Raw genomic sequence first — 9307 nt, forward strand, 5'->3', positions numbered from 1 at the left:
AAAGTTACAACCAAAACAAACAAACGAACCTAAGCAACAGGGTTTGGGGTCACGATAAATCAGATTTCCTTCAAGCAAAATCGGGAAACCCCCTCAGGGACGTCTAATGTCCCATCTCATACGTTTCCCAGCCCTAGGACGACGCTAAGCCCGTCCGGCCAGTTAAGATAATGGATGGAATCCTCCGTAGATCTGTTGTTTGCCTTTCGTAGCTAAAGCTTTTTTCCTGCCTTAAAATAAGGAATGTTGTTTTCAACTTCATAGGTGATTCTAGTCTCCTCATCGAGGCTCTTAGTATATTAAAAGGAGCCCCCAAAAACGTTATCCTAGGAAACAAAAACAAAACCGAAGGGGTATTGCGGGCACAAAGCACTGCACTGTCTAAGGAAGAGAACCTGCGTCAGCGTGATAAACGAGCATTGTCTTCGAGGACAAGTAGGTGACCCGGAACATAATAAGAAAAGGATAAATGGGCACTTATTAAGTAATGCTTTGTTTCAACCACGCAAGCTTACCAGACTTGCAGTTTTCTAAGAATCCCGAAGGCATTCAAGTAGATGTATTTCCCACCCCCTCACCAGCATCTTCATCATCATCACCACCATTCTCCTCTTCCTCACATTTACTGAGCATTTACTAAAACATGTCTGTCCTCGCCCCCACTGCAAGCCATTATTATGCTGACCTACCTTCCACTGGGAATCACAAGGGTTCTTGAGAGGTGTTCCTGATCACTTGGAGGTCATGGAGGCAGAGAAGAGTTGGAGAACCCCTGAGGACCATCAACCAAGGTAATCAACAAAGAGTCTATGTTCAGAGTGGCCCCCCAGCACTCTGTCCAGGACCGGCAACAGGCAGGGTGTGCAGCGTTCATTCAGACACGCATTCTCTAAGGAAATGACAAGCCCCGCCAGGGTCACAAGGTAAACATGGAGCAAAGCCAGGACTAGACCCCTGTCCGTCTGTCTCCAAAGACCTTTCCCCACACAGCCTAGAATATGTATATTGTCATTTCGTTTAATTAAGCAAGCCAAGCATCTTCTTTCCCGTATGCTTTTCTGGGAGAAAAGCCAGGTTGAATCTAATAAGGCAGGGTACTTCCCACATTGCTGCTTCTGCCAAGCTGATTGAGCTAGTTTCGACTGTCATTTAACATTGCTTTTGTTGAACGCCGGTGCCCTCATCAACACGGCCTGATCGGCAGTATCCCAAGAGGCACTTGGTACCCAGAGAACCACCACTGCCCCCTCAGCCAGGGGCAAGCAGCCGGAGCAAGTCAGTTTTTTCCCTCTACCTGGGCAGGTGAAGGGAGGAAGTTGGTGGCTGTCCCAGGTGTGCTTGGGGCCCCCTCCAGCTCCTGCTCACCTCCCGGGCACAGAGTGCAGACCCCATGAATGACCCCAGGAGATGCGGACAGAGAGCAGCTGAGATGGGGAAGGGAGCCACAAGACCCCAAAAGACCCACAGTCAGAAGCCGCAGCTCAACCCTCGAGGCTGTCCCAGGACCAGGAACAGAGAGGGAAGTGATGCCCCTTTCTTCTTGCTCCTGCCTCTGTGGGATGGAGGGACTTTTGTCTGGGGGATGCCAAGGGCATTTGGTGCAGGCGCCCGCTGTGACCACTCTTTGGGCATCGGGATAAAAAGGAGCTTTCTGAGCCAGCGGGAAGAGAGCAGGTGTAAGTGGGAGATGGTGCGGGGGAAGGTGGGGGTTAGAGCTGCAGTCCCCGCCTGGGAGTCTGGTCTAAAGTTAGAAAGCAGCTGTCCCTGTGACTGTCCTTAGGTTTTAGTCTGGAGTACAGCAAAAAAGAAAGGGAGAGAAACGAAAGGGAGGAAACAACTTTTCAGTGGCTGCCATCTCTGTGTCAGCCTCGTTCAAGATCTCGGTACAGTTTCTGTGTCCTTGAATTGGATCTTCACGAAAACCCTGCAAACCAGAAAAAGCCCCACTTTATTTACTTTATTTTATTTTATTTTTTAGAGAGAGAGAGTGGATTGTGGGGTGGGGGGGGGGCAGAGGCAGGAGGAGAGAGGGAATCTCAAGCAGGCTCTGCACGGGCGTTAGATCTCATGACCCTGAGATCACGACCTGAGCCAAAATCAAGAGTCGGACGCCTAACCGACTGAGCCACCCAGGTGACCCCACTTTACAAACCAGGGCCCCGAAGCATGAGACTAGGTTACTTGCCCAGAGCTCGGCAGCTGGAGTTGGGCAGAGCGGACCCAGCATCTGTGCTCTCCCGGCTCCTCTGGGCGGACTCCGCAGGACTCCGCCCACTCCCCGTGCTCAAGGGCCTCAGTCCCGAGTCAGGAAGCCCACGTGCAGCCCCCCAGCCCGCAGATACCACTGGAACGACGGCCAGGAGCCAAGCCCTGTTCCAGGTGCTGGAAGACAGCCGTGAACCACAAAGACAAGGGCTCTACACTCGTGGCCTTCAGGGCTGGAGCGAGGAGAAGGGGCTGGTGACACCAGTGGCCAGCAAGGTGGGGGAGCTGGACAGTGAGTGTGGGGAAGGGTCTCGTGGGCGTGCAGGGTTTCGGGGGGCAGCGTTCCCGGGCTCCCAGCATCTCTGCCTCCGTGGTCTGAGGTGGTGTGGGTTGAATCGTGTCTCCCAACAAGATCTGTTGAGATGCCTGCGAATGTGACCTCACTTGGAAATAAGATCGCGGCACATATAATTAAGACAAGGTCATCCTGGATGGGGGGGCTAACCCAATGACTCGTGGACTCATGAAAAAGACATGTGTGGACACAGAAGCTGGAAGAGGCAGGGAGGGACCCTGCCCCCCCACCCCGCCCAGAGCTTTCAGTGGGGCACAGCCTTGCTGACGTGGTGACCAAATGCCTGGGCCCAGACCCGGCAGGGAACACATTCCTGGGTCCTGAAGCCATCCGAGTTAGTTCCGGTTATCACCGCAGTCACAGGAAACGAATACAGGTGGGACCAGGATGTATTTCTGACCATTTTCCAAGTGATGCTGAGGCTGCTGGTCCTATACATGCGGGTTCCTTGAAGAGCCACTGGTTTATGGGACTGTGGAGGTCAGTCCACGGACTCAGGGAGAACACGAGCACGGCCACAGCATCTCCAGGGCGCCTGGCCTGAGTGCGGGACTGGGACAAGTCAGTAGAAGCCAGAAGTCAGAAGACACAGGTGGGCGCTAGCGTGGGAGGGGACTTGCGCCCAGCTCCTGCACAGCAGTGGGAGAGAAAGGAGGCCAGGGAATGCTTTTCCCATCCAACCCATGACTTTTCCCCTCCAGCCCCAGAGGGCATCATATACTCCAACCAAGGGAGTAGGGCCATCCCGATGGGGTTTAGTGAGGAAGGACACCATGCCTGCCCCTGGCAATGACCACTCAGGACAGTTAGTACATAAAGGCCGGTCTCCCCTTCCCCAGGAGGAGCCCAGGGACAGGGGGTGATGGGGCAGTGGATCGGCTAAGGGCTCCCAGCCAACAGACTCCTTTGCCCAGGGAGTAAAGACGCTGTGCAACCTTGTCCACTGCAAGGTAACTTCCCCACTAAACCCCACCCCGAACCCTCCTGCTCTCCATGGCCCACAGAAAGCCACCCAGTCCGGCTTCTCATGTAGGTTCATGGCACGATTAATAAAGCTGCTTTTTTCAATAAGAGCTAAAGAAAAGTTGAAATCCTACCCTTGCAACTAATTTCTTGAGTTTGTTTTTTAAATAACACTTTTGAAATATCAAGGTCAATTAGAGCTTGATTTATACATTTTACTTATTTATTTATTTATTTATTTATAGCCAGGAAGATGTATTAACGTTCTGTTAGGGTTTTTTTTTTTTTTTAAGTGAGAGCCATACTACTGGGTATTTACCCCAAAGATACAGACATAGTGAAAAAAGGGCCATCTGTACCCCAATGTTCATAGCAGCAATGGCCATAGTCGCCAAACTGCGGAAAGAGCCAAGATGCCCTTCAACAGATGAATGTATAAAGATGATGTGGACCATATATACACTATGGAGTATCATGCCTCCATCAGAAAGGATGAATACCCAACTTTTGTAGCAACATGGACGGGACTGGAAGAGATTACGCTGAGTGAAATAAGTCAAGCAGAGAGAGTCAATTATCAAATGGTTTCGCTTATTTGTGGAGCATAAGGAATAACACGGAGGACATTGGGAGATGGAGAGAAGTGAGTTGGGGGAAATCGGAGGGGAAGATGAACCATGAGAGACTGTGGACTCTGAGAAACAAACTGAGGGTTTTGGAGGGGAGAGGGGTGGGGGATGGGTGAGCCTGGTGGTGGGTATTAAGGAGGGCGTGGATTGCATGGAGCTCTGGGTGTGGTGCATAAACAATGAATCTTGGAATACTGAAAAAATAAAATTAAATTTAAAAAATAGAAAATAATAAATAAATAAAGTGAGAGCTATAATGAGCTCAAACACTGAAAAAATAAAATTAAATTTTAAAAAATATTAAATAAATAAATAAATAAATAAAGCGAGAGCCATAATGAGCTCAGGCAGGAGAACAGGTCTTGGGGCAGGCAGTGCGAGGTGACCCGCCGCTGCCGGTCTGTGAGCCCTGGGACGGGTTGCTGCCAGCCATCTGCACATCAGAGTTTGTTTCGTCAGCAGACCGGAGGCTTTAAGGACTCCTGAGCCACCTTCCCTGTCCCCGGCTGCAAACTAGCCGGGACGTCAAGGGAGATGGCAGGAGTGACCGTGGAGAGCCAGCAAGCAGGGCTGCATGCAGGCAAGAGTCCTGAGGCCCAGGGGGGCTGACATTCTCGACCACAGGGCTGCCCGACATGGAGACACTGCTCCCGAGGCTGAGGGACAGAGTGGGCAGTGCAGGAATGCACCTGCCTGGGGCCGGTCCCACCTAGCCCTCGGCTGCAGTGGGCCGGAGCGTGGAGCCTCACCGTGTCCTAAGCAGACTCAGTGATGGAAACAAACCCGACGAGACCACGCCCCTGTCCCCCCTCCGTGTCCCGCCCTGCACGTCCAGGTTTTCACTTGTTTTAAGGACAATCCCTTGTATGTGTTCCTATTTCCTAATATGTCTATCCAACACACACACACACACACACACACACACACACACTTACACGTTTGTCACAAAAAAGACAAATCTCCAATCACAATTGTGGCCGAGAAACTTTTATTTAGAATTTGACTTCCTATTTAGGTCCTTCCTTAATAATTATGATTAATGGGTCAGACTTCAGACTTCCTAAAGGCAGAGGGGCATTTCCCAAATAAATAGCTATTTTCAGTCTCATCAAAAATAACCTGGGGGCAGTTAGGCACCCACCTAGGGTTGGTGGAGCGTGTGACTCCGGATCTCCGAGTCCTGAGTTCAAGCCCCACGCTGGGGTAGAGATTATTTTTTAAGAAATAATGAAAAATCTTTAAAAAAAAAAAAAGACAAATGCAAATATTTTTAAAAAAAGAACTACGTTTGGCTCAATCATAATTTCACACTTTTATACAAGACACCTTGAAGATAATGTGATAAAATGGGAAAGAAAACCCCACAATATGTGTCAAAGAACTATGATCTAAAATTTATAGCAAAATCCTACAAATCGGCAAAAGTGACACCAAAAAGTACAATCAAAACCACGAGAAACATACAAATAAGGAATGTGTCGAACAGGAGATAAAAATGGTCAAAAGACATACGAAAAGATGCTCTACCACACCAGTAATTGGAGAACTGAAAATTAAAATGCGATACAGCTTTAACCATCAGACCAGCAAACGGCAGCAAGATAACAGCAGGTGTTGCTGCGGGAGGGACAGGCCTCTGGTCCACGGGCGGGTGGGTGAAGATCACTCCGGAGACTTTGGAAAGAACGAAGCCGCCGTGACTGTTGAAATTAAAATCTGCCTTCCCTTCAGCCCGGCCAGTCCCTTCTACAAGCCAGGCCTAGAGAAACATTCCCTGTGCACACCAGCAGGTCAGGTCAAGGCTCTTCGTTACTCGTAAGTAGTAGGGACCAAAAAAATCCTGCAATAACCCCAGACCAGGAAATGGTTCAGTGAACCAGGGTGCTTCTCTGGGGAGGAATACTGGAGGGGATCCGTAGAAACAAAGGGGCCAAGCGTGCTCTCCCCAAAACAGGAGTGAAAGAGACCGTTCGTATAGCGGGATCTTGTTTGTACAACATATGAAGGGAAGAAATCATTTAAAAGCTATTTCTAGGGGTGCCTGGGTGGCTCAGTGGGTTAAAGCCTCTGCCTTCAGCTCAGGTCATGATCTCCAGGTCCTGGGATCGAGCCCGGAATCTGGCTCTCTGCTCAGCGGGGAGCGTGCTTCCCCCTCTCTCTCTGCCTGCCTCTCTGCCTACTTGTGATCTCTGTCTGTCAAATAAATAAATAAAATGTTTAAAAAAAAAAAAACTATTTCTAGAAGGATGCATAAATAATTGGTCGAAGGGACTGCCCAAGGGGAGGGTCAGGTGCTTTTCATCTGAGACCCTTTTCACAGTGTTTGGTTTATTTTTTCCGAGTGTAAGCGTTACTTTTTTAGCAAGAAAATAAAATTAATTTTAGAATTCTTTGATAAGCTTTTCAAGGACATGTTTTCAATAAAGAAACCCCAGAACAACATTTACATTGTATCACTTCGGTAAAAGAATGCATACAGAGTTGCCTGGGTGGCTAACTAGGTTAAGCATCTGCCTCCAGCTCAGGTCATGATCTCAAAGTCCTGAGATCAAGTCCCGCAAAGGGCTCCCCACAATGTGAGGGAGTCTGCTTCTCCCTCTGCCTGCTGCTCCCCCTGAGTGTGATCCCCCCTCTGTCAAATACACAAATAAAATCTAAACACACACACACACACACACACACACACAACCGGATGCCCCCCCCCCGCAAAGAGGAGGACAGCAACGGGATTATTTTTAAATAAGTGAAAATATTCCTGGATAAATCATTAGTTTAAAATCTTACCGTCGAAAAGTAGTGTATCGGAAGAAGAAAGTGCACATCTATTTCGAGCAAAGCAACTGACATTAAAAATACGGACATATTTAATTGTCTCCTTTTCTAATTTATACACACTTTGGTTCATTCTACTACCACACCATTGTACCATTAGAATGTGTATTTCACAGGTGATTTTTTAATCCTGTAGCCACAATCCCCCCATATTTTTACATCATTTTTTCTATACTTTTAAAATATGAGATACAGAATTTGTTGGAGGTTAAAAGGGACAGACACATTCTTTCTGCTGAATAAGGTATCATATTTAACTTAAAGATTATTATTAACCTTTTGGAGCAAGAATTTGGAGCTGCTGGGAGTCACGTGTATTTGTAGGTCCCAAAGTAGCCCTGAGGTCTAACTAGGAAAGTAGCTTTTAGAAACTGTAACAAAACTCACCTCAAAATAAAAACTATGAAATGTACACAGTTCTATCCACAGTCAACGTTTTTATAACATCCATTTTCAGAAACGACCATGAAAAATAGCCTCACGTTCAGGAAACAGCCTCTATATCGAGATGGCCTAACTTGCAATCAGACAGCCCGTGCTCAAGTCTGTCCAGTCCTCCCAGTATTAAAAACACCCATCTTTGGGTGCTCTAGAAAACGCCACGCGGGACCATGGTTTGAACGAAGGGAATTCCAAGGAGAGCTGTTTCTGTTCATCTGACCAGAGGATCCCATTCCCATTCCTCAGCATGTCCCCAAGGCTCCCAAGGTTTATGGGGTCCTTCTATAGTTAGCAGCCAGTTTTCCAAAGTTGTACAGTTCCAAACCAGCTTCTAGAACATCTGCTCAAAAACTGGCATTACAGTACTTCAATGCAATCTCTCAAAACGTTATCATCAGGTCAACATAGGTCATTGCTCTCCCTGGAATGCCCAGCTTCATTTTTGTTTCTCGCCTACATTTCCTTCTAAAACAAGACAGAGGTGTAACAGGAGGATGAGTCAATTTCTCTCAAAACTCCAACTGTGTCTGCTTTCCTTAGACTACCTAATACTTGGGCAGACTTGGGAAAATCCTAGAGCTTCCTCAGGGAAAGATGTTGAGGATTCTACAGCTAACCTGGCACCAAATTTCAAGAAACTCAGTTCCCACCCCATGGCCACCACGGAATGGCTGGTGGAGCTTGGGGACAAGCAGAGTCGTCCCGGCTTCCGGCTTCCGGCTCTCAATGCAAAGGGTGAACGTCAAAGGCAAAGAGATGTCCCAGATGGGCTGCTGGACATGGCCGAGGAGCTCCTGCAGGAGGCGTCTGGGCCAACACTACCTCGCAGCAAGATCTAGGATGTGACACGCTGGCTGTGTTGTGTGTCCCATTGGATGAAGGGCTTCCAGTGAGTCTCAGGCTGTCCATCGAAGCAGGTCACCTCTGACGCTCCCTGGGAGCCACAGCAGAGGTCACCTTGGCGAGCACAATGTCTGGTCTCCCTCCAGTTCACCTGTGCGCACGCCCGCGCATGTGGGCACGCTCGCACCTTAGCACGCACTGTCCACTCTGGCACGGCTGGCGACCGAGGGCCATCGGAGCCCTGCAGGGGCCACGCCTGCCACACAAGTCCTGTATCAGACTGGCTCACAGTGAGGAGATCGTGTGCACAGCACAGGCATTCAACGGAGTCCCTCGGAAATTAGCTGAATCAGTTCAGGTAGTGGTGGGTTTGTGGTTTTGCTTTTTTTTTTTTTTTTAAATTCTCTGCCCCCCCCAAAAAACAACCTCCAGAAGCATTTTTTTTAGCCTCTTCTTCTAAATGTTAATGAAGAAACGTGTGAATTCAAGGTCCCAGAGATGAACAGCTGACTCCAGAGTCACCCAGACAAGTTTAAACGCATGGAGGTGTGAAACGGGGAACGCGGCCATCAGCCTTTTAGGAAGAACTGTTCTAACTTCTCTGCCGGTAACAGCCTCCCACTGGGATTATCCACCCGGCTCCGGCTACTGGGACGGACCCTCGGCCTTCCCTCCTCTACAGCAAGGTGGTCCAGGAACCGAGGACCCCACAGCCAGGGGCCTCGGCCTGCGGAAAGGCCACGGCCGGTAGAGCCTCCAGTTCCCCGCACGGGCCGTAAAGGGCCCCGAGCAAACACTGGGGTACCGACAACAATGTCATCACTTAAAAGCTTGTGACCAGCAGCTTTACACGGTTCATGATGGATGTCCAGAGCCCGGGGGGGCTCGTGTGTGGCACGAGACCAGGAAAGGGGCCAGCAGGACTCTGCAGGTGCACCCGGGGAAAGAGCACAGCCGACTTGCATCAGGCCTGGACTCCCGGCGCAGCGCAAACCGAGAAAGGAGACGACGGTCTGTTCTCCGACTTTGTCATGGGGAC

This window comes from Martes martes (assembly GCF_963455335.1).
Source record: "Martes martes genome assembly, chromosome: 5".
Lineage (NCBI taxonomy): Eukaryota > Metazoa > Chordata > Mammalia > Carnivora > Mustelidae > Martes > Martes martes.